The sequence below is a fragment of the Canis lupus genome, chromosome 13 (genome assembly GCF_011100685.1).
Source record: "Canis lupus familiaris isolate Mischka breed German Shepherd chromosome 13, alternate assembly UU_Cfam_GSD_1.0, whole genome shotgun sequence".
NCBI lineage: Eukaryota > Metazoa > Chordata > Mammalia > Carnivora > Canidae > Canis > Canis lupus.
This window is the reverse complement of record NC_049234.1, coordinates 25704038-25730361: the sequence shown is the minus strand read 5'-3', so window position 1 is coordinate 25730361 and position 26324 is coordinate 25704038. Positions and strand designations below refer to the sequence as shown.

The 26324-nt window shown below is 51.7% G+C and overlaps 1 long non-coding RNA gene across 26 annotated transcripts in view; it reads right to left on the bottom strand.

The window, feature by feature from the left end:
- LOC102151812 overlaps positions 1-26324 on the bottom strand; it is a 237951-nt gene that overhangs the window by 187083 nt on the left and 24544 nt on the right. Inside the window, exon 1 of one of the 26 annotated variants that reach the window (XR_005368664.1) lies at positions 10262-10324. The exons of the other annotated variants lie outside the window; for them this stretch is intronic. This is a non-coding gene — a long non-coding RNA (uncharacterized LOC102151812). Of the gene's footprint in view, positions 1-10261; positions 10325-26324 lie in introns of those variants that run through there. 26 annotated transcript variants of the gene reach the window in all.

The window sequence follows — 26324 nt, the reverse complement described above, 5'->3', positions numbered from 1 at the left end:
TTGGGAAATACCACTTACCTGAGAACTTTTAAAATTGGCAACTGCCCAGATTAATGAGATAGGTCCTGCATTCACTTGCAAAACATGATTTTGCTACCACAATCAGATGCAGATTTGTAAAGAAATGCACCCCATGGAAATGGAGGAGCCCCTTCCTGGAAGGGCATGCCTAACAAAGAGTCTAGTGGGGCTCCCCATTCCCATCTGCAAAATTCACGGGTTATTCAAAACAGATCTTACAAATCAATGAGAAAAAAACTGCTAACACCCCAAAGGAAATGACCAGTTGACCAAACACAAACAGGTAATACACATGAAAAGCTGGTCAGTCACACCGGGAGGTCAAAGAAAATCTACAAGGACATCGTTTTCTTTGTTTGGAGGCTTGTGCCCGTCGCAGGCCTTCACCCTTCACTCCCACGGTAGGGTTTGTCGCATTCATCAGAAATGTTCCAATCCTAGGGCACAGTCTCGCTAGCCCTTCTGAGCACTGTCTGTGGAGTGATGGCCAGTGAAATATTCCTCAAAGGAAAACTGACACAATACATCAAGACTCCATGGGGGCGCCTGGGTGGCTCAGTGGATTAAGCATCTGCCCCCAGCTCAGGTGAGGATCCCAGGTTTTTGGGATCAAGCCCCATATCGGGCTCCCTGCTCAGTGGGGAGCCGGCTTCTCCCTCTCCCTCTCGCACCCCTTGCTTGTGCGCTTGCTCTCTCTCTCTCTCTCTCTCTCTCTGTCAAATAAAATATTTTTTAAAAATAATAAACCTTAAAAAAAGAAGACTCCATAAAACTCCTCATACCTTGCAGGGGGCAGGCGGCTGTGCCAAGGAAACAGCCAGAGATGCATGAAAAGGTGTGTGTGTTGTAACAAGTAAACAGAGGAAAACGTGAGTGCCTGGCAGTGCTGACCTGGCTAGTGAGCATGACGTCAGTCATGTCCCCACAGCCCGCGCACATGGGCTCTGCGCTGTCATCGTGGGCAAGGCACTTTTTTTTTAAGATTGTATTTATTTTATTTGAGAGAGAGTGTGCATGAGCAGGAGGGAAAGGGAGAGGGAGAAGCAGGTTCCCTGCTGGGCAAGGAGCCCTACATGGGGCTCATGGGGCTCATGGGGCTCGATCCCAGGACCTGGAGATCATGACCTAAGCAGAAGGCAGCTGCTTAAGCAACTGAGCCACCCAGGCGCCCCTAGGGGGTGGGAGGCATCTTGACAGACAGTCCTCACTTCACCCTCACAGAGAAAGCTCGACCCCACGAGAAAGGACGCACAACTTAGAAGATCTTTCTTGCACAGGTGCATGATCACAGAGGGGAAAGCTGCTCAAAACAAGTTTTTAAAACTTTGAAAGGCATGGGGAAATGGTCATGAGAGAATGTTAAGTGAGCCAAGTCAAAACACGGAACCATATGGAAACAGGAAGCAAGATGCCAGGAGTGGCTACTGCCCAGCATCAGGAGGAATATAGGTGATCTGCCTTTTGGCTTTATTTTTTTTTCTGTTTTTATCGTCTGCCTGTATTTACACATAAGCATGCTGGGGGGGGGGGTGGCTGTTAAGTTCCCCCCACTTCTGTGGCAGAGGCCTGAGTGATGGTGGATCTGAAGGCTCCCGCCAGCCTCAAGAAGTCATTCACCCTCCAAGAGTCAATTCAAACAGTTCTCCAGTGGAACCTGCCTGAGGCCCCCCAAGCTGAACCCGCTCTCCCCTCCATGGTCCAGTGTGCTCCAGTTAATACTTCCATTAGTGCCTCCTATGCTCTGTGTACGAAAAGGACTTAATGACGCGCTGAGCTTCCTCCCAGAATATGAACTAGCATGCGGAGCAGCGACCTTACTGGCTCTTACCCATCCGTGCACCTCCAGAGCCAGGCTCAGGGCTGGTACCCAGTAGGGAGTCGATGGCTGTCATATGGGTGGAAGGGCAGCTGGGCGGAGGGGCAGCTCAGCGGGGTCAAAGGGTAGTTGTGTGGGATGAAATAGAGAGGGATGGCTGGAAGAAAAAGCACACAGAAGGGTGGAAGGAAGCAGAGAAGTACGGATGGAAGCATGGAGAAGAAAGGAATCGCTAGGTGAAATCCCTAGGGAAGAGGTGAGGAGGGGGTGCCTCACCAACATGACAGCAGCAAACCAAGGAGAAGGCAGGCTGGTGACAGGTCCACAGTGACATCCCAGAGTTCATGTCTTGACGTTTCCGTGCGGAGGGCACTGGGCAAGGAGGCTTCCCTGCCCTTCGGAAGGTCACGCAGCAGGAGGGGGAGAAACAGCCACATGGCAAAGTGATCAACCCCACAGGAGGGCGAGTGCTCCAGAGCTAGAACCTGGCTCTCAATTCCTCTTGTTGAGCAGACTACCTGCCGGCAGGCAGTCTCCCCGGGGGGTCCCCCCTGGTGCTCCTCTAGCTCCTAAGCTCCCCGGAATCCTTTCTCTAAATGTTCCCACCTCCCCGCCCTCTCCCTGGCTTCAGAAGGCACCTTGGGGAGCAGCCCGTTCCTGGCCCCATACCGCACCCCAGCGCCCACAACTGGGAACCCGTGTTGCCAGGAGCCCTACTTCCCGCAGCACCACCAGCCACCACCAAAACCTGCTCCTCTCCTGGTCGCCGGGCAACCAGCTGCTGGGGGCTCTGGGAGGTCACCCGCCCGGATTCCCCGCAGACCACTCGCCACAGTCCCTGGGGCACTGTTGCACCCACGGGGCCCCACGTGAAAGGAGGTGTCCACCGGCTTGTATGTCACCAGCCATCATGCCTGGGGCTCACCACACCCAGGGAACGCAAGCTTAAGGAATGGGGAGATGACACATTCAAGGAGAGAAGAAAAAGGGATCTCCCCTCAGGACTCGTGACTCAGCTTCTCTACTTGTAGGGACAAAGAAACAGATCATTGCTGAGGGCCTCCTGTGTACCAGGCACTTCATACATGAGAGTCTCATTTGACAACCTTTGACCTGGTTGGTATCACACCCATTTTACGGATAAGGAAACTGAGGCTAGGGCAGGATAGATTAACACCCTGCCCAAGATCAACCCCAGGTGTGACTTTGCAGTGATTCCCGGATCGAAGTTCAGCACTAACCCCGTGTGTGCTCAACTGAATGGGGTAACACGAGGGCGGGAGGTCTGCATGAAATGAAATACGGGGCAGTGCATGTAAGCACTTCTTAGCAAGAGCTTGGTGGATTATCTGAGGCCTATGACATGGGGCCAAGGCACAGTGAGGAGCACCAGGCCTGGGCTCCACCCTCCAGGCCTAACTGCAGGCTGGCCCTGCCCCTTACGAGCTGCTTACGAGCTGCTTCATCTCCGAAAGAGATGAGGACAGTACACTTCCCCGTTAGCTTTTTGTTAAGAATTAGATAGGTTAATAAAGAAAGGTACTTTGGCATAGGCCCGGCACACAGAAAACCCCGATTGATGGCTACTATAGGACAGCTGCCGTGTTTCCAAGTCAATCTGACACGCCAGCAGGGACCTGCACACTCCCCTTCTCCACCAACGCCCTCCCTGGTCCTCCGGCCTGTGTCCAGAGTGGACAGCAGATACAAGAAATTCCTCCATGAAGAGAGGTGTCTACTCTCATCTTTCTAGAAACATGAAGTCATTGTTCGCCTCTACTACGTTGGATAGAGAGGTGGGCCTAAGAAATATTTCACAGAAAGAAAAAAAAATATTTCACAGGATGAGCAAGGTTATAAGTGACAACTGGCATGTGGCTCCCATGGGGGAGGCCGGGGAAAGGGCCGGATGGTGGGGGCTGGACAGAGGCGATCGTCAGAGGCAGCTTGTTCAGCTGCAGCCAGGGTGGCGGCCGTGCCAATGGGATCCCTCCCCATCCCAAGTCAGGCCAGAAATCCCACTCTCTACATAAAGTGGATGGAGAGTATCCTTAGGGATTTCACCCGCAGGCCCACCAAAACCCTATCTGTGGAGCCCATTTGGCCCTAAGCCACATTTCAGGCTGAGGCCAGCAGCTGTAAGGGTCTCAGCTCAGAGCACAGAGGCAGAGGGTGGGAACACCTGGAGGCCTTACCCACAGAGTCAGGGTCTGACCTCAAAGGGGTTCTGCAGCCTCACCTGGGAAGCTCACTCCAAATGCAGGTTCTAAGCCTTCAGCCCCCAGCGGGTGTCCCTGCCCCCAGGAGACATGGGGGCTGTGCTTTAGAAACCCTGATCCAGGACAACCACCTCTCCCCTTCTGTAAGAGACAGCTGAGACCAGCAGAAAGTAAGTGTCCCCCTCCCCCACCAAAGTCACCGACTAGAGGAGGGTACCTCTGAAACCTGAAGCTTAGGCCCAAGATACCTCCCCAGCACCCTACAGCCTCAACACAGACTTCCCCTCTGGGTCAGAGAGCTGCCCAGTTTCTCCTGAGCAAGCCCCATCCCCACCCCAGCTCCCAGCCGGCACCCTCAGAGGCACCCTGGGAGGCCCTCCCAGTCAGGGCCTTGGTCAGGGTCTCGGTTGCTGCTTTCTCAGTCCATGGATGAGGTCCATCCTCCTCCCCAGTCTGCCCTCAGGGCTCAGCATGCCCGCTCAATCCACAGTGACAGCAGGGCTCCCAATGACACTTTTGTTTCCTTTTTTTTTTTTTAAAGATTTTATTTATTTATTTATGATAGTCACACAGAGAGATAGAGAGGCAGAGACACAGGCAGAGGGAGAAGCAGGCTCCATGCACCGGAAGCCCGATGTGGGATTCGATCCCGGGTCTCCAGGATCGCGCCCTGGGCCAAAGGCAGGCGCCAAACCGCTGCGCCACCCAGGGATCCCACTTTTGTTTCCTTTTAATAGTGGGCTACCTACAAGGTTGACAGCTGCCTTCCTCAGGAAAGATCCCAGCAGCCAAGAGGCAAAGAGGCAAAGAGGCAAAGAAAAAAGAGGGAAGGAGGGAGAGGGAGAGAGAGAGAGAGAGAGAGAGAGAGAGAGAGAGAACAAACTCAGACAGTCTCACAGTGAACGGAGGTCTGGGCTCCAATCCCTACCCTAACACGCCAGCCCGTGGATCTGTGACTCTGAGCCAGTGTCTGCTCCCCTAAACCCTCAGTTTCATCAACCATGAAACAGGTAGAAGGCCAGTGTCTGACGTCTATGGGTCAAGAGCAGAATTAATAAAGGGCAGCAGGTTGTCAACACACAGATGTTATTATTGTATCTGCTCCCACAGAGTGGGGTGGGTTTTCAAGGTCACTGCCAAGAGGCCCACAAAATACACAAGACACGGGAGACCTGTGTGCACCTCCCGAGCCTGCCAGGGCGTGAGACCCGCCACCCATCGATCGCCCCGATCTCGCCGGATCTCGCCGGTCTGCTCCCGCCCGAGCTTGCTTCATCTGCCCACGGCTTGCCCTTTCCCGTAACTCAGCTGCTGACTTGAGTCAAGCTCTTGGATTCTGGATCTCAAAGGAGCACAGCTGACGGGGGCGGGGTCTGTAAAGGGATCAGGATGCAAGAGACCTTGAGGGTGGCCAAAGGCAGAGAGGGTCAAACACCCATTTGGCCCAGGAGGGTCCCACAAAGGACTTGCTGTTGCGGACAGGGTTGCTGCCCCCGTGACTCAGAGGCCACACTGCCGGGCAGTGACTCAGCACCCCAGTGCAGAGCTGGGCCGGCCCAGCGCCCCGGAGCTGCCTCCAAAGCAGGGGTCCCGTGCCAGCCCAGCGGGGTGCGAGTCAGCCCAGAGGAATGCCCTCTCCTCCCACCCGCCTGTGCCCACTGCTGTCGACTCACGAGGCTGGCATCCCGGGGCGGCACGTGATCCACCTGTCCCAATGCCAGGGTAAACAGGCGGGCACAGGAGCCCGGCTTCCTGGCCGCGGGGTGAGGTCATGCCTGCACAGGGTGACCAGGATGGAGGGTGGGCAGCGCGGGGCAGGAAATGGCTGGGATGCCAGGATGCCGGCACACTGGCTGTGGGGCTGGGCAGACAAGAGCCAGGCAGAGAAATGACAGGCTTGCAGGACCATGAAGGGCAGCACTGGAGCATGCCCCTGAGAGACGGTGACAATCAGTGGGGTAGATGATTCTAGGTAGCATTCAGAGGTTTGAATAGCATCGGGCGCCCTCCCTCCCTCCCTGGATCCCTCTCTTCCTCCTCCCCTCCTCCTCCTCCACAATCTCTCCCTCCCTTCTTCCCTTCCCCCGCCCCAATGCACTTTTACAGAGTTCAGCCACAACTGCTTCCCCAGCATTTGAGGTCACACAGCGCGCCTACAGAAAGCCTCTGCCCCTAGCAGCAGGCAGCACCCTTAAGAAAACCTGAGCCTCTACCAGCACAACTCCGCCTCCACCCCAACCAACACCCCCACTCCACCCCCACCCCTTGCTCCACTTCCCCTCTCAAAATTCCTGTCACTCACCAGCCACCTCTTCCAAGAAGCCCTCCAGGAACCCTGAGGGCAGCCCTTCACTTTCCCCTGCCTGGCCTCCTTCTGGGGCACTGACTCACCTACTCACACTTTCACTCTTGCTCTGGGTTTCTATTGCTATTGATGCTGCCAGAGATTGTATCTTGCCTCCTCACCCAGAGCCCAGGTTCTGGAGGACCTGCTGCCCATGCACCACATCCACTTCTCGGCTCTGACCTACGTAAGGTCTTGTGCACGGTCGATGCTCATAACCTTGTGCCACCCACTCTTTCTAATCTGAAGTCTAGACAGCATGAGAGAGAACCCTGTGTTTTCCCAGCAACCCTAAGCTGCCAAAGTCACACTCAGTTGCTGTCTACTACGCACCTCTTCCACGCAGCTAGCTGGACACTGCACTAGACGCTATGGAAACAGAAAGGACCAGACCCAGGGGCTCTGCCCTCAGGAGGCCCCACTGCCACAGGGGAGCAGCCAGGTTCCCTGTGGGAAGAGCTGTGAACAGGGCTGGCACCAGCCTGCTATGGGGATGGGAAGAAAGAAGGGAAGGGCAAGGCTCCACTAATAGGAATAAAGGTCCGACAACAGCAGCTCACACTTATTGAGCCCTTAGTTTGTGCCAAGGGCTTTATCTCCCTTAACCCTCAGGCACCATACTGTCTACTTTACCTTTGTTAATTCATTTAAAACCCCAACCCTTTTAGGAGACATCCTGTTATGTCACAGATGAGAAAGCTGAGGACCAGAGAGATTAATGTCATACTGAAGATCACACAGCAAGATACGAACCGAGGCAGGCTAGCGCCAGGGTCCGTGCACTAACCATCATACACCTCACTGCCTCTTGCTCCAAAGCTTCCAAGCAGGGGGGAATGTGCTGAGCCTAATTTAGATGACCCACCCAAGTGCCCAGGTGTCACACAAACATCCCACTGGGCTCACAGCCCCTTGCAGCGGACCACAGAGTCAGCACCACGTGGTTCCATGACTCCTCCCAGTTGCCTAGTTCCTGCAGACCTGCTCAGTTCCAGCTGCAGATACTGCTGCTTCACTTGGGACTCTACACAAAGTCAACACAATTCATCAAGGCAATTCCTGCGGCTACGACTCAGCCCCAAGAAGCCTAAAACCAGAGATCAAGGCAGCTTCCCCAGTGCCTCTGAGCCTGGGAGGTACAGTTACCCCAAATCACAAAGAGTTGGCCCACAGGCAGCCTGGTTCCGGGTCGTCCTTGTCAGGCGCAGAGTGAGCTCTAAGCACCAGGAAATCTGGAGGAGCCTTCACCTAAGTGACTTCACCAACCTCAGTGCAGGAGCAGAGACCATGTCACAGCCTGAGAGACTGGGCCAGAGAAACAATCAGTCCCTCCCCTGAAGCCAGTCGCACTGAAAAACAGGGGCAGAACATGAGGAGCTCACGGGACCCCTCATCCCAGTCTCACCTCTGCATGGAGAACCAGGGTCTGCTTACCTGGTGGGAGCCTCCTAACCTCCCTCCTAGTGAATCAAGTCTCGCCTGTGACTCCAGACCCTTGCTCCAAATTCACTCGCCAAAAGGCTGAGACTGAGCAACTCCTGCTACTGAGTCCCGAGACTCTCACCCCACACCTGGCCTGCGTCCCTCCACTGGAGGCGAAAGTGCCACATCCAGGAAATCCCTCTGCTCCTGATTAGAGCCCCAGGGACTGCACACCAATCACGTGCCTGGGCCAAGGATCTTCCTTCTGACCAGAAGCCTGCAAGGTGCATACTATCACCGGCAGCGGGCAGATGAGGGCAGATGAGGACCACGAGGATGTCCTCTCAGGTTAAGTAACCAGGTCTCTCGGCGTGGGACGGATTTCAGATTAGGAACTCAGGAGTAGCCGAAAGACATGGCCCTGTCTTCCCACAAAACTACAGTGAGTCCCAAAGAAAAAAACCACCAGGAAAGGAGATTCACCCCCAAATGTATCTCCTAGACCAACACTTTACAGAAGAGGTTACTATGGAAAAATAAGTCAGGGGCGCCTGGAAGGCCCAGGTTGGGCATCCGACCTGAGGTTTCAGCTCAGGGTCTTGAGATCAAACCCTGCATCGGGACCACACGCTCAGCCAGGAGTCTGCTGGAGTTTCTCTTTCTCCCTCTGCCTACCCCCTCCCCATGCTCACAGACATGCTCTCCCCCCGCCAAATAAAATCTCCTAAAAAGTTAGTAAGTTATTCGCGACACCCTATTCACCCCCCCAGTAAAAGTTTTATATTTAAAATTTAGGAGAGAGGGATGCCTGGGTGGCTCAGCAGTTGATTATCTGCCTTCAGCTCAGGTTGTGGTCCCGGGATCCAGGATCGAGTCCCGCATCGGGCTCCCTGCGAGGAGCTTGCTTCTCCCTCTGCCTGTGTCTCTGCCTCTCTCTCTCTCTCTCCTCTGTGTTTCTCATGAATAAATAAATAAAATCTTTTAAAAAAAATTCCCTTTATTTAAAATAAATAAATAAATAAAAATAAAAATAAAATTTAGGAGAGATTCTCCACTCACCTACCTCAGTTTTGTTTTGTTTTTTTATTCCTTCTGTAGTCTTGTTTCAAAATAAAATGTTTAGAATTTTTTCTGTAACAGTGTTTTCTTAAGACAAAGGGACTCTGACCCATCACTGAGTCTGCCCAAGAACTAAAGGACAAACATTCATATACCAGTCCTACACTGCTCAATCCCATGTGCAGACACTCCTCTGAAAACTGCCGTGGGCTCCAGCAAAGATCAAGCAAAGTGACCATTCTTAACATCTGCAAAGGCTACTCTGCACCGGTCCCCATGATTGCTGCGCGGGTTATGAGCCAAGTCACAGTGCTTGGTAATCTATATGAATCGGCTATTTTTATTACCAGGTATCCTTTTTTTTCTTTTTCTTTTTCTTTTGGGGTTTTATTTTTACGTAATCTCTGTACCCACTGCGGGGCTCAAACTTACAATCGCAAAATCAAGAGTCGTATGCTCTCCTGACTAAGCCCGCCCAGGCACCCCTAGATATCTTTTCTAGGGTCCCTGGCCAGGAATAAGACATCATCAACAAAAGCACAGAGGTGTGCCCCAACAGGTACGTGTGGCCTGCCTGCGTTCCAGGTCAAGCCTCAAACACTGTATCAGGGAAACCAGAGATCAAAAATCTTTTACAATCTTACAAAATCTTTTACAAAAATCTTTTACAAAGTAAAGGTTCCTTGTGAATGCCAAAGAGCTGCTCCTCAATGACCTATTTTGTAAACTGGATGTCTGACCAGCAGCTGCCTACAAGAGAGGCTCACCTTTGCCTCACTGCCCCTTAAAGAAGTTTCTAGTCCCCAACAGCCTGCGCACAGCCACGCGAGCCTCTTGCCCACACTCCCACATACACGCGTGCGCACACACACACAAGCACCCACGCGAAGGCACACACAAGCACACAGAGTCTTACTCCTTTCTTATTTTCCAGTGTCCCTGGTTCTTCTTCCACCCCCTTTTACCTTGCCAGCCAGCCAGGAGTGTGACAACAGATACCTCTTGGGGATGATGACAACGGAGCCCTGGGATAGGGCCCCAAGAACTTCCACAGGATCCTACCTTTAATCTGATTGAAAACCAGTCTTTCCACCTCCTGGGGAACACCTTGTTCCGAAAGGTGGCCAGGCTGCAGGTTCTTTTACCCTCAGAGACTCAAAGGATTCAAGCCTAGGAGGAACCCAGAAGATTTCCCACCCCTGGCTTAGCCCGGCTCCATCCTCAAACCACCCTGACCGCACCACACAGAGACCCTGAGGAGGTCTAAGGAAAGGAACAGAAAGTAGTCTGGCTGCAGCACTGGCCCTACTGGGCCAGGAGGAACCCCTCCAGGGTGTCCCACCCCCCCACCACACCCCCCGCCCCGGGCTCAGCAGTTACCGATGTCTGTTCTCCATCCCCCTTCCCTTGTCCTTGACAACCTCATAAAAGATCACACATGCTTCCTGCTGAGCCAGGGCAGCTCTCCGCAGCCAATCAGGATCGGCCCAGGAATGAGACCATTTGCCATCCCTTTCTTGGCAACTCAGAATCTGCGGGGGGGGGGGGGGGGGGGGGGGGGGGTGTGCCCTGGCTTCTGTCCTCCAGCTGTGTCTCCAATCCCAGCGCCTCAAAGCCCACGTCCACACAAATGGAGCTAGGACTTCACTCCATTTCTTGCGCCCAGCAACATCCCAGAGATCCTTCCCACGCCTGTGCAGCACCACCCCTGCCTGTGGGCTGTGCCACATGTGGGGTCCTACCATGTACCAGCTGCGGGCACCTGGGCACAGCTCTAACCTCTCTGACCCTCAGGCCTCTCATCTGTAGACAGAAGTAACTCATAGGCTATTGAGACAATCAAATGAGGCCATAAATTTTTTCCCACTTCTTTTAATTTTTTATTAAATAATCTCTATGCCCAATGTGGGGCTCGAGACCCTGAGATCACCAGTCACATGCTCTACCAACTGAGCCAGCCAGTGACTTACTTTTAAGATTTTATTTATACATTTGAGAGAGAGAGAGCATGAGCAAGGAGAGGAGCAGAGGGAGAAGCAGACTCCTCCCTGCGCAGGGAGCCCAACACATGGGGCTTAATCCCAGGACCCTGGGATCATGACCTGAGCTGAAGGCAGACGCTTGCTTAACTGACTGAGCCACCCAGGTGCTCCTCCACCACTTACTTTTAAACAAACAAATTTTTAGAATAGTTTAAGATTTTACAGAGAAATTGTTAGTACAGAAAGTTCCCGTATATTCTGCTCCCCGTTTCCCCTACTCTTATCCTTTAATATGAGGATTTCTTACCAAATAAGAAACCAATATTGACATATTATTATGAGCTGAAGTCTAACACGATTCAGATTTTCGGAGTCTTTTCCTAATGTCCCCCTTCTGTTCCAGGAGCTCACCCAGGATCTCACATTACACTGAGTCCTCATGTCTCCTTAGGCTCTCCTTGGCCTGTGGCAGTTTCTCAGATTTTCCTTGTTCTCGGTGATCTTGCCAGTTTTGAGGAGTACTTACTGATCAAAGTATTTTGTAAATGTCCCTCCACTGGGATTGGTAGAAGGCTTGTTGATGCTAACGATGTGATAAGAAATGGCACTCTGCCATTGTGGTTCTCCTCCCCCAAACCGACAATCCCAGCCTAACCACCAGAAGGTCATGGATTTTTTTAATTAAATGTATAATAGGTAATACAGGGATCCCTGGGTGGCGCAGCGGTTTGGCGCCTGCCTTTGGCCCAGGGTGTGATCCTGGAGACCCGGGATCGAATCCCACGTCCGGGCTCCCGGTGCATGGAGCCTGCTTCTCCCTCTGCCTGTGTCTCTGCCTCTCTCTCTCTCTCTCTCTCTCTCTATGTAACTATCATAAATAAATAAAAATTAAAAAAAATAGGTAATACATTCGACATGGTTCAAAATCCAAATAACACCCAAAGATACATAATCGAAAGTCCCCCCGACCCCATACCCCTTCCTCCACACGCCCAGACTGCCTGCCACCTGCAGGCTGGTTTCTGTATCCTTACAGAATTTGGGCACATATAAATCCTTACACATCCCTTCTGCACACATACACTTCTTCCACAAAAGGTGGCTAGCTGTCCTCACTATTCTGCACTTTGGTTGTTTTTTTTTTGGTTTTTTGGGGGGTTTTTTTTGCAACAACATACCCGAAGATCTGCCCACGTCCTGTCCAAAGCCATTCTTTACTCTTTCCCACATCCAGTCCACTGTACGACCAGCCATCATTTACTGCAACGGCCTCCAATTCATGCATATCTGAGCTGCTCTATCTCTTGCTACTCTAAAGCTGTTACAGAAGAAACACGAAGACTCCTGAGCATGGCTCCTTTCACATCAACATCTCTAGGTGGATCTCCTGGGCAAATACGGTCGTCCTCCTATTCACGGCCTCGCCTCCCAGGGCTTCAGGGACCCACTGTCAACCGAGGTCCAGAAGCAGAGGATCCTGCTGCTGACGGACCGTCGCAAGGTCAAGTAGCCTCACACTATGTCAGAATGCCTGCACTGTTGCCCTCACTCCATCTCAACACACAGGCGTCTTATCATCCCACATCGTCGCAAGGAGAATGATGAGTTCTGGGCAACGCGATGTTCTGAGAGAGAGAGAGATCCCATTCACATGGCTCTTATTACAGTATTATTACCATAACCGTTCCACTGTGTTACTACTTACTGCTGTTAATCTCAAGCTGTACCTAATTTATAAGTTAAACTGTATCACAGGTAAGTATGTGTAGGAGAAAAAAAAAAAAAAAGTCTACAAAGGTTTGGCACTAAGGTTTCAGGCATCCACTGGGGATCTTAGAATGTGTCCCCAGCAGATAAGCGGGGACCACTGTATCTCAATGCGAGATCTTGCATTCTCTCGAGTAATGTGCATTTCTTCCTGGTTCTGTCAACAACAGAGCACATCATCGCCTTGTGTGTTATAGGATTTTAAGAGGGGAAAGTGGTATTTTGGGTATCCATTTTGCTTTCTATGATTGAGGAGATCTTCTGGGTAAGTGCCATTCAAGACTCCCTCCTCCAGAAACTGTCTTCATCCCGAAGAGCTATGTGTCTCACACATACCAACTGTCCCCTTAACTGTGACCAGCACTCGTGGGTGCTACGTGGACACACATGGCCTGGGCTCCAGCTGTGACCAGGGAGCCAGCAGCACGCATGCTGGGGTAAGAACCAGGGCTCGGTTGTGGCGAGGGCCGGAGGGAAGGTGGGGCTCAGCCGAGACCTCCAAGAATTATGTACGTGTTACTTGCAGAGGCGTGCAGAAAGGAAAGAAGGACCTTGCCAGGAAGAAGCCTTATGCAAGAGGAGACTCTAGGAGACCTGAAGAACCTGTGGGCAGGACCAAAGGCAGCATGAACGCCAACCAAGCCACAGAGCTGGCTCTTAGAGTGCAAGTGGAGGTGAACGGCCCAACCTCGTTTTCTTTCTTTACATTCTGCTGGCCTTTCGAGACCAGGTACTCTGTTTTTAGACCATTTAGCTCAGTAGCTTAACACCATCATCACCTGAAGAACCTTAACAATGCACGTTCCCCAGTCCTGAGTGGAGTCCGGGGTGTGCACTTGGAAAGAGCTCCCCGCTGGGTGAGTCTCCTGGGCATCTCTGATAAAGGACCACCCCTGGGGCCCCAAGGTCCACAGGCACCAGAGCAGCCCTGCCTGGGCCCCTGGGGGCAGCAAGGCTCTCAGAAACTCAAGTTGAGTAGAGAGGTGAAGTTTCAATAAACAGGAGTGACCTTTCTACGAGTTTTGTTCAAGGGAGAAAACCACGGGTGCCAGAGAAACATCCACTTTGGAAATTGCTCTCACGCATAAATCTGCGCCAGGCCTGGAGGCTGCGGATTGGGAAACGAACACTCTGTTCTGTAAATATCTCAGGTCGGCTAAGAATTCTCCCCAAGACCAGAGATACCCTGGGCAGCTCATTTGCATATGTTATGAATTATTTATGTCCCTGGCAGCTTCTAGAGTGCACTGGGTCATATCACTTGCATAACCTCATCCTGTGAGTAGAAAGGGTGTTGAGTCAGCTATATAAATATATATATATATATATATATATATATATATATATATGCTTAGGGTCAAGGGCTGGTGCTCTTAAATTTCTATACTCCATAAGATCTTTGTCCATCCGTTTCTTCTCCCTCCAGCATGCACCTGGCACCTGGCTTGGGCGCTCAAGGGCTTCTAAGCCTCCTCCCATCCCGTCTTCATTCTCTCCCCTCCAACCCAGCCATAGCAGCAAAGACACAATCTTAGTATTTTTGGGGAATGAATACCAGCTCAAAAGCCCTGGGAGTCCTCCTCCCTGATGACCCAAAACCACTCCCCACTCAGGCTATGAGTGCATCAGCAAGCCAGCCTAACACCCTCTCCAAGCTTAGGTAAGGTCCACCAGCCCTCCCTCTGACCATCAGCTCTAAGGAAGGAACCAGATCAGGATCCATAATGAAGCACCTTTGCTTCAGCCTCCAGAGACCTTACTTGCAACACACACACTGTCTCCCCTGCTCTCATCATCCCTCCAAAGGGCTCAACTCCAATTCCATCTCCTTTAAGAAACCTTCTCCCGCACTGAGTACGTGCTAGGTAGGTTGCAGGCACTGTCCCATGCACAGAGGTTCATCCCTGAGAAGTTCAGTCTAGTGGATGAGACAGACATGCTGATGCTAATGCATGAGAAGAGCTCTGTTCATGGGTTAATAACATAGGCAGCCTGTCCTAAACCTGGAAGTCAGGGAGGACTTCCTGGGGGAAGTGGCACCTGAGTAACACCTCTAAGAACCGAAGAGGATTACAGGTTGCAGGAGTGTTGTGTGGCTTGTAGAAACATGGGAGGAAGAGAGCTGTGTTCGGAAGGCCTCATAGGCAAGGGAAAGGGGGAGAAATGAGCTGTGTGTGCAGCATGGGTACCAAAAAGTACACTTGAATAATGATAGCCTCAGCTCTGCCGAGGGCTTCACACTTACTATTTCAGACTTTTCATGAGGCTGCATCAGGACTGCCCTCCCCAAGCAGCTTTCCCACTCACAAGGGCACCAAATTCAGCTAACTAATGCAAATAGAGCCTTTTAATAATGTAGACGTGCATCAATAATTCAGAAACCAGGAGGCTCCCCAAAGGAACGATGAGGCGTATCAAGAATCCCCTGCCCAGGATTTAGCAGCTTCAGAAGCAGAGTCCTTTGAGGCCATGCTTTGGAAAGAAAGGGGCTTCTCTCAGGGAATCTGTACCAAGTACCATGTGAGCACATCTAGTCTGCCCAAGAAGACAAGGGATTCCAACTTCTTATAAAAAAGCAAGTGCTGCTCACAAAGTGTTTGATTTATAAACATCTGGCCCGTGACAAACTCCTTCCAATTTCCCCACCTCTTCTGTCCTCACAGGGTCCCATCTGTTGCTTCTGCACAGGAAGCTGGGCTCTCACCCTGAGGAGAGGGGACCTGCTGGGGCCTATCACAGAAGGTTCCAGAGAGAGGATTCCGACATGGTCCTCTCGCCCTGGGACACCTGCTCTCCGCCATGTGAGTCCTAGAAGGTCTGGAACTGGGCAGATCACTGGATGCCACCTCCTCCAACTTCTCCTGGTATCCAGAGAAGATTGGGGGAGTTCCGTGACCTTCTATAGTGACCAGGCTGGATCAAGATGTCCGTGTTCTAAGATTTTTAGCTTAGGGAACAAACCAGGTCGTTTCCAAAGCAAAAGAGATGGCTCGTGCACACCCGTGCCTACATGCCAAGTCTGGCCCTCTCTGAAAGGAGGGAACAGATGACCTTCAGAGGGGCTGGGGCTGGGCCCGGAAGCAACACTCTGTGCCTGAGAGACAAAGCCTGTTCATAAAGACTCCAGAATTGCTGCCCCAGAGTGGAGCATTAACAAATACAGTGCAGAGTCCCATAAAAAGGCAAAACCATATTCCAGTCTTTGTCTTAAACATCTAAAATGGAAAGGGGCACCTGGGTGACTCAGTCGGTTGAGCGTCTATCTTCGGCTCAGGTTATGATCCTGGGGTGCTGGAATTGAGCCCCAAATCGGGCTCCCTGCTTGGTGGGGGGTCTACTTCTCCCTCTCCATACACTCCCCCATCCCACCACCTTGTGCTTTCTCTTGCTATCTCTCAAATAAATCAATAAAATCTTAAAAAAAAAAAAAAAGAAAAGAAGAAAAAAGATGATAGGGCATGAAATTATACAGAGTGACACAGGGTGAGAGGCCAAACCCAGGATTCCAAGTAGATCCCACATCAGACACCTGAAAGCCTATCAAATGGGGCCGGTAGTATGGGCCTTCCTCTCCTCCTAGGCAATGAGAGTCAGATAAAGATTGAATTCTGACCTGGAAGGGAATTTACGGAGCCTGCACTATGTGCCAGGAATGTTCCCAACAGCCCTCTGATGTTTATTGTCCCCATTTTCCTGGGATGGAGACTAAGGCTCAAACATATTGCCCCAAACCATCCATTTCCAGAGCAAGCTCTGGGGAAGAGTTCCAGGCAGCAGAGGGGTCCTGGTCTGCTCGGTGGCAGGGGTAGAAGGGGACAGAACCAGAAGCAGTTGGAGCCCTAGGCCTCTCTACTTACTCATGATCCCACCTGAGATGGACCCAGGACCCCCGGGAGCGCCCTCCCGCCCCCGGGCATCCTTCGAGAACCAGCTCAGCATGGGGGACCCAGCGCAGTGTGGCCTGAAGTGCCAGTTGATGCCTCCCGCCACACAAGCCTCTTTGGGGGAACTCAAGCACACCAAAAATCCTTCGTGTGCCCTGCCCTGCCCTGCAACGCCCCACTAGGAGAAAGGCCCCGCGGCCAGGGCTGTCCCCCGCAAGGTGTGGCCAGCGCAGTGAGCATGACCTCTGCCCCCTCAGGGCCCGTCTCCCAGCATTCCACACTATTTTAAGGCCTTCTGAGAACCAAACAGGATTCAGGGCTCGCCGGGGACAGTCTGTAAAAGTTTTCCACTGGAACAAAGATTACAACGCTGTAACTCAAAGCGTGACTTTACAATGGGATCTGATTATCAAGAGTTCCAGAATATCCTCTTTTGAGACTCACTGCTCCTTTGTCTTTCCTGTGGTTTATGGGCTGGCAGGCACGCAGCACGTAGACCAGGCAAATGCCTCATCCAGGGGAGGTGGGGGGGAAGCTTTTCCTCCCCCAGGGTTTGGTTCTGGGGTCCTGGCTCTCATCCTAAGGGGCCCCTGTCCACACGCACGGTAGAGAGAATGTTATCCTCATGGCAGCATCAGTGATACTAAATGCATCTGCTCCAACCCCCTGCTGCCTTCCCACCTCTCTGCAAATACAGCCCCAAAGCCCCATGCGGCGTGGACTCCTTGCCTCCCTGACCTCCGCCCTATCCTCCCCTCATCTGCTCGCTCCCCTCCAGCCACAGAACCTCCTCACCCCCCGGGTTACTGTCCTGTGGTCCTCTCCCCCGACTCCAATCCAGGGTCTGCCCTTGTGCACTCAACCCTGCACCCAAGGAGTGAATGCCCAGGGCCATCAACAACACCCAGATGCACGTGGCTATTAGCTGAGTTCAGTCAAGGGGAGGCACGAGCAAGGGGTCAGAGGGCGGAAGAAGAGAAAGTTTGGGCACTGTGGGACACCCTTCATGCAGCAGGGGCTGGAACCCTCCACACTGCAGCCTGTGGTCTGCTGAGAGGTCGGTCCCTCCAACTTAGCTCTGGCAATACTAATCTCTCCCCACCGTCCAGGGCTGGACCTGCGTGATGCCTCCTATAGCCCTGTCTACAGCCCCCTCATTAAACCCTCCTTGGTGGAGCCACTGGGACCTTGACTTATCCAACCACCTCAAGACTGATCTGGGTGTTTCCAGCGCTCTCTATCTGCTCTCTCCCTGCAGCCGCTTTCCCAGGTCATCTGCATCCATGTCTCTGAACACCTGCCCCCATAAGCCCTCTCTCTTGGCTTTATTTTTCTCCTAGCAGATTACTTCCTAATATACTCTAATTCCTTCCCCCTCTAGATGTAAGCTCCATTCAGAGCAGGAGCTTGGTCTTGCTTGCTCTTATGTTCCCCAGCGCCTATAGCAGAGCCACAGGAGTGTTGAATACCTGCTGAATGAATTTGTTAACAGACAAGTATAAGGCAAAGCTCATTAGCTACGACCTTCGGAGGATCAACACGTATTTACAGGGTGTGTGCTGCATGCCAGGTTCAGCCCTAGGTGCTGGGGCTCTAGATGCTGGCCAACACAACAACACACCAGTCCCCACACGCAAAAATACATCGTCTGGGGCACCCGGGTGGCTCAGTCAGTTGAGCGTCTGCCTTCGGCCCGGGCCATGATCTCAGGGTCCTGGGATTGAGCCCTGCATCGGGCTCTCTACTCAGTGGGGAGTCTGCTCTGCTATCTCTCCCTCTGCCTGCAGCTCTACCTACTTGATGCTCTCTATCTATCATCTATCTACAATCTATCTACCTATCTCTGTCAAATAAATAAACAAATCTTAAAAAAAAAATGCACCTTCCACTTTTGGCCTGCTCAGACAGACCCTAGACCCTGCCTTTGGACTCAGGACCCTGAATGTCCTTGTAAATCAGCTAGCTGTCCACAACTACTCCAGCCTGCCTGACTGTAAAATCCCTCCTGGGGTCTGAATACGCAAAACTACTCCCACAGACCATCAGCACCAGCCAATGGAATTCAGATGTCTGCCAACCTCAGCAGGACTTGCAGGGAGCCTGGGTGTCCATCTGATTTGAAGTGGGTGCTTAGAATCCTCTGGGCCTTGTGCTGGTTTTGAATGACTACCAGAGCCCTGACAGGAGGACTAGAATCAGGCATGATGGTTTCAAATCCCTGCTAAGCCACTCACCAGCTGCATGACCTTTAGGCAAGGTACTTCCCATCTCTGAGGACTCAGTTTCCTCACCCTTAAAACGGGGAGAACCATCTTTAATTTTCCCAGGATTACCTTGAAAATTCAATACTCTGCCTGCGGAAGGCCTGGCACAAAGCAAAAAGACACAGAAAAAAATGGAAGCTGTCATTATGTCTCTGAAGGGTAAATGCTGGGGTGAGTTTCCAATGCATTATTTTTAATGGCATGCATATGTGGGGTGGAGTGGGGGAATCAAGTTCCAAGCTAGAAAAACACTAAATATATTTAGTCACTCCCAAGGACCTATTTCTGTAATCTTTTGGGCAGATAGTTCACGAGTTTGAGAAACTGGCCTTTTAAGGGAAAGATGACTTTTCCCTACTGGGAGGTGTCACCCAACTATGTCCAGAGGGGGCATGACGATGGAGGGAATCTGAGTAGGACGTGAAGGTGGCGAGCGAGGCGTGTGCACGTGCATGTGGTTTTAAATAAATGCCATCACTTCAGGAAGTTAAACATTTGTCCCAATTGTGGTCCCACTATAAAAACATGCAAGGAGCGCCTCACTTGACTGTGATTTCTGAGAGAGGAAATGGACTGCGTCAAGCCAAGGTCACAGTGGCCTCAAGGTTCCAGGGTAAGGTCTGACTTGCACTACACGCTCGTCCATCCCAGGGCCACTGGGGGCTCCGCTCAGTAAGGTTCTCCTCATCCTGAGGCCAGGACGCCAGAGCAGCGGACATCTGCAACCCCCTGCCTGCCGGATGCATGGCTCTTAATGCTGCCACCTGGAAGCCACACACTTCTGCTCACATGTCATTGGCTGGAGCACATCACATGGTCTGGCCCCACCTCAAGGAGGAGGAAAGCATCCCCTTGCACGGGAGGGGAGGGGATATTGCACAGAGATGCTGCCCATGATCTCTTTTTCTTTTCTTTCTAACCCCCTCACCCAGCACAGTGTCGGACAAACCATCAAGACACTCAGGAATGTTCCTTAAATAAATGAACAAACCCTTCTTTGCACTTGACCTTCAGAGCCTGTTTATAAGACCTTCAAGAAAAACAGGCCCATCTTTGGTCTATTAACTAAGCAGGTAAGCCCCTTGCTGGTGGAGCCTCATTGCTTGGGTTCAAATCCCAGCTCCGCCTTTTGTGACCTGGGTGACTGTGGGCCAGGTTAATCAACCTCTCTGTGCCTCAGCTTTTTTGTCTGAAAAACGGGAATAGTGCTAACAGCATTTGGAACATTGAGCTGTTAGGAAGATGAAATCAGCTAATCGGCGGAAGAAAGTGCCTAGAACAGTGCCTGGTAGGTAATGAGTGCTCACTAACAGAAGCAGAGGCAGAAACAAGGTCTGACTCCCTGTGGTGTGACCTGCATCACTTGCCTTAATTCCTCAACAGTCTTCCAGTTGACACGTCTTCAGGCTACATTGTTCCCAACACTTGCTGAGCACAGGCCACATAGTTGGCATCCGTCTACCGCCTCCCAGGACAACTGCTTTGCAGACGACCACCCTTACTCTCCATGCAAACTGTGACAGTGTATGTAATTATATACGGGTCGTATGCACGTACATATTTTTTACATTCACGAACGGTCGCACCCCTTTCGAATTACATCTGATCTCCGTGACTCCACCCAAAGAGCAAATGAAGTCAAGGAAGCAGTCCGCAGACCCATCACATCTGGCAGCCCGGAGGTTTTGAATGCTGGGACGTCTCAGTCCCGGCTGTGGGCAAGCAGGCCCCTCCCCGAGGCCTCCGGCACATGTAAAGAAGGGACACCCCCTCCACCACCACCCCTGCCCCGCCTCCGTAGGATCACTGGGTCACAGACTGACGAAAGTTAAAGGAACAGGATTCTGTCCACACTCGGGAGGGGCTCAATCAGTATCAGCTCTCTTTTCCTCTTCAATAAAACACAACAAATGACACAGAAACCCCAAGGAAATTATGCAGAAATAACATGCATTAAAGTTATTCACAGCCTCCTAAAAACAATACATCAAAAGAATTTTTCAAAAGTCTGTTTTCCAAGAGCCACGGTTCACGAAGCCACGTGGAAGTTTCTCAATGTCCCCTTAATCTCCAGTATTCAAAATAATCTATGTTTCAATGACAGAATGTGGCAGCTGAGGTCCACTCAAACCGTTTTTTTATTCTTCCAAGGTGGAGAGGTGTTGCTCAAAGCCCATGGTCCTTTGCCAGCAAGGCTCGGGCCTCCAGCCTCTTCTGTCCCCACCTGGTGGCCCCAACCAGCCACCAAGTGCCCATCCTCATAGCCTGTCCATCCATGGCCCTTCTGTGAGCACCAGATGGCCGCCTCTGTCAGCTGTGAAATGGAACAAGACTCCAACGAGCTCTGGTCAAATAACTCACCTCAGGAGGCCTGGCTTCTGGCCCATGGACTTGAGTCCACATTCTCTGGTGTGAGACGGGCCAATGAAGACTAATCCTAACTAGAACCACCCAAGACCACTGCCCATCCACATGGAGGACTCTGTGAAAGGGAGCAAGTGAGGGGACCTTCCCCACAATGCCTCCTCCCTCAACGTAGTGCAGGAGTTCAGCTTGATGATGTGGGGGCCCGGGTTCAAATCCAGACCCTGATCATTGTTTGCAGTCTCTTAACCTCTCTGGAGTAAGAGGTCACCTCCTCTGTAAGATGGAGACTTAATGCACATAAAGCAAGAGCTCCATAAGTTATTATTTCATTACTGGCAGTTAGCAATATTACCATCATATCCAGCCTCCGGAACTACGGAGCTCTGGTCAGCTCCAACAGGGATATTCCACTTTCCTCCACAATGAAATCAGTCAGAAGTCCCATCTATGTGGTTCGGCCTTGCTCAGACTCACTCACTTTTCATTCACAAAGTGTCCAACAGCCCAGAGAACAAGGACAAAGTCACAGCTCCCATTCTCTCGTGGAGGAGCCATACCAAAACCCAGAAGTGAAATACATCAAAGAAATATTTTTTTCCACTGCGTGTTATTCTGTATGTTGGTAAATTGAACACCAATAAAAAATAAATTTATTAAAAAAAATAAAAAATAAAAACTAATACATAATTGGGGTGCAAAAAAAAAAAAAAAAGACTCAAGAGCTAAAAAAAAAAAAAAAAAGAAATATTTTTTTCCAGACTATGATCGACACCACAGCAGAAGTCAGCAGCACTCCGTGGCTGAGAATAACAGAGGTTGGAGAGCACAGGTCTATCAGAAGGGGCGGTCTGAGGAGGTGACCAGAGTTGGGATGAGCAGAAGCCAGCCCTGCAAAGAGCTGGGGGAGGAATGTTCTAGGAGGAGGAGGGACCAGCAAGCACACAAAGGTCCTGTGGCACGCAGAGTAGGGTGAAAGGGAACTAACAAAGCCCAGTGTGCTGGGTTGGGGGGCACCCAGAAGAGGCTGGGAGGCAGGCAGGCCCTCGTAGGAGTGGGGAGTTGGTCTGAGGAGTCTGGGGAGGGCTCTTCTGGTTCTGGGTAAGGGTCACAGTGGAAGCAGGGCCCCAGGGAGGCAGATACTGCCTACGGGCAGTGAAAGGTAAGGGCGACATGGACACAGAAGCAGAGAGGAGGGGACACTGGAGGGAGACTGGACTAGACTCTGGTACTCAGAATGAGACAGAGGTTCCTTCCACCTGGGTGCCACCTGTGAGCTTGTTAGAGACCCAATTCTCAAGCCTCACTCTGATCCCCCAGGTGTGGGGCCCAGCCATCTGGAGTTTAACAAGCCCGCCACACGGTTCTGAAGGCCACTCGTGTCTGAGAAGCACTGGACTAAATGACCAATAATATTGACAACACACGGGTGCAGCCCCCCAGGGAGTGTCTTTGTATCCCTCCGGGGCTGGGTGGATTGAACCCTAACCCTTGCTGCCCTAGCAACTACGTGATCCCGGATCCAAGACAGCTTCTAGAATATGCTCCATCCATGGGTGGCACTGACATCCAGTTACCCCAGCTGGGGCCAGCCCAGGCCAAGGCTAGAGACTGTGAGAGGGGACCAGGCCCAGCAAGCAGAAGGGCACTGGCAGTTCCCGGTGGGTGGGGCTGCAGCAGGGAGCAGGATGGCCAGAGGCTCACACTCCCCTGGGGCCACTGTCACTGCACTGCATTCCAGTTTCAGGACAAGAATGCAGGCAATCCCTCTGAGTCCTCGGGCAGGCAGGATTGTCCGAAAGCAGAGAGGATTATGGAATGCCTGCTTATTGACCAAAACTGCCCTATGGAATCTGACCCGAATCCCTCAACAACCCTTGCAGTACCGGCCCCAGGACTCCCTGGGGCTCAGCAGGGCCCAGGGGATTTGGTGCGACCAGCAGGTAACAAGAGCCAAGACTCACACGCACAGAGGCCATAAAAACAATTCACTCCACAGGCCTTGGGCTCAGACTTGCTCTCAGACTCGGAAGCATTTTACCTTCTCATTCCTCTCAACCCAAGTGACACTCGTCACCCAGGGTTGACACAGCAAGGCAGAGACCAAAGCCCACAGTGGCAAGAGAACAAACAAGGGATCAGAATCTAGAAGGCACCCTCTTCTGTCCACTTGCTTGGCCACCAACCGACCAGCTGACCAGTGCTCTTGTGTGGAATAAAGCAATACGGCTTCCCCAGCTCCACGGCCACCCCTCCACCCGTCGGTCCAGCCACCCCCCTCACTCAGCTTCTGCCATCTGGCCCTCCTTCTGTTCCTCAAATAACCAGGCTTGCTCCCCTCTTATTTGAGAAATATCTATCCTTACCTCTGATATGTGACAATCATAAAAATACCAAATGCTGTCATCTGCCTGGATATATCTGCAGTAATATGTTAGGCGTGTCTCCTGGGCTGAAAATGTCTCCCCAAGATTCATGTGTCCCCAGGACCTCAGAACATGATCTTATTTGGAAATAGGGTCTTTGTAGAGTCATTTGCTAAGATGATGTCACACCAGGTTGGGATTGGCCTTACCTCCTCCACTAACTGGTGTCCTTATAAAGAGGCATGCAGAAACACACACACACACATACACACACACACACACACACACACACACACACACACACGGGGTGGGGGGGTGGGCAGGGGCAGGCCACAGGACCATGAAAGCCAGAACTGGAATCATGGTACCACACAAGGCAGGGAATGCCATGAATTTCCAGCACCCACCAGTCCAGATGCTAGAAAAGGGACAAGAAAAGGTTCTTCCTCAGAGCCTTTCATGAGAGCGTGGCCTGCTGGCACCTTGATTTTGGATTTCTAGCCTCCAAAACCATGGGAGGATAAATATCTGCTGTCATAACCCACCTTGTTTGTGGTTAACTGGTTACAGCAGCCCTAGGAGACCAATGCAGCACCTCACAAATATTTTCTCCAGTCCGTGCCCCAACCCTGCCAAGATAGAATTCTGGTTCTCACTCTACAGGTGGGAAAAGAGATGACCCTTGCTGAGGTTCACACAGCTAGTAAGTAAGTGGCAGAGCTGAGATCCAAACTTAGACTCCAGAAAACAGGTTCTTCACACGGAGCTGAGAGCCAACCTCTTTTGGCAATGCAGGCAAAGGGGGGAAAAAAAGAGCCTTGGAAGCAATACCTGAAGACCTGCTCCTTTAAAGCCCTCTGGCAGCTGTTCTATCAGGGTTTCTGGGAAGCTCTGGTTACCAGGGAGTGAGGAACTGGCTATGAACTGCTTCTAAGAACAAACTCCAAGGCGGGTGGAGGCTTAACCCCACGACTATAACACAAATTTTTGTTGCAAAGACCACCCCATCTCCTCTCTGTATATATTTAAAAGATTCCATTATATGCAATAATTTTTTTTTTTTTTTTTTTTTTTTTTTTTTTTTTTGCTCATCACAGATTCCTTTGTAGTTCCTGACCTGAATCATTATTATTATACTTGGCTCAGATGCTAACAAGCTTACCTTCTGAAGAGGCATTCTGGGCAAAAGATTCAAAAATCTTTAACTGGTTGAGGCGCAGAACTTGGAACGGCATCTGGCGTGTAATTATTTTTAACAGGAAAAAATAGCCCATCTTGTCAGCTTTCCATTTCCAGCAAAGACAAATTGGCCACAAGCACATACATAAAAGGGTGAGTTTGCTAGAACATACATCATCCTTTCGTTAATTCGCTGGGCTTAATCAAGATGAATGCGGTCATTCACTCTCTACGGATGGACCGTCCTCAATGTCCCTCTCTGCCCACGTTGAAAGGGAAACTTGGCCTATCTTGGCTCCCAAGACCCAGGCGAGGTTTCCCGCAAGTTTTCTAAAGCTTCAATGAAAACAGGGCTTGTTTGCTTTATCATTTAAATTTCAAAACCCATCCTTGGCCAAGGAGCAATACAAACACCACAGGGCTGGTGCTGCCTGCGCTCAGGAGAGAAGCCACCAGGCTTCATCATCCGGGCCTAAAATCAAAGGCCCACACTCTGGGGCTGCTGTTGCCACTCCTTACTCTGGTTATCCTTATGGTTGTTGTGGTGGTTGCTCCTGTCACCAAAAATAACGTCTCACCTGCCCAGAACCTTACGGTCTCTCCCTCGGAAATGGCACAGCCGCTCTGGGACTCAGTTTCCCTCATGTGTACAAGAAGGAACTAGAAACGGTAAGACGCCTCTCCGGCCCGAGGTCTACTTTCCGAATGAAAAGGGGAGAAAGTTGGCTCTGCTCTCCTGAAATGTGCCCAGGGGTTTAATGGCCAGAAAGCACGGGCTCCTCTTAACACCCAGTCCCAGCAGTGAGAAGATACACCAACCCCCACCGTGGGATCACTATGGCTATTTTCATTTTGCACGGGTACGCAAAAAGCGGGCCTATGAACACCTTCAGGTGTCCTAAATTGGTCACTGGGTAGAAAAAAAATCGTTCACCGTTGAAAGAGACCTCCAAAGAGGGCTAACTCAGCACTAACATCCGGGAGCCATGACAATGTCCTGGGGGAGATGGGGGGCTTCAGGGCAGGGTGAAGATCAAAGGTGTCTGGGAGGGTGGAAGAGGGGTTTCAGGCCTCTGCTCCTTCCCCCACCCCCCACGCCCCGAGACTACAGAGCAAGATGCTCCTTCAGGACTCAACTCAAATGACCCCTGAGATGCACAGTCTGGGGTGAGGCAGGAAATCCACCCTTCGTGCCAAAATAAAAAAGGGGGGGAGCAGAAATTTTTCCGGGGAGCTGCCAACTCCACACATGGGGCCTGGGGGAGAAGCTCAGCCTTGCCATACAAGCAGAGCGGCCCTGAAATTCTTGGAACGAGGCTTGGTTCACAGGAGGATAGGGAACAGGCTGCAGTGATTCTTCTTTCAGCAGCTGGGAGGCACCTGGGCTGGAAGGGGGCTGGGTGGGAGGAGGCCAAGGCCTCCAACCCCAGGCCCAGGGCTCCCCCACACAGACCACCCCAGAGGATGGCACACAAGGATGGGTGTCTAAGGCTCAGGACGCGGCTTGGCAGACTCTGGAAGGCAGGAAGGAAGGCCAGCGAGGGGGTAGCAGTCTGCGGGACTAGAAGAAAGCCCTCCAGTCTGGGGCTCGGGTACGTGGGTTCAGGTGAACAGCTATGAAACAAACAGATTTCTGA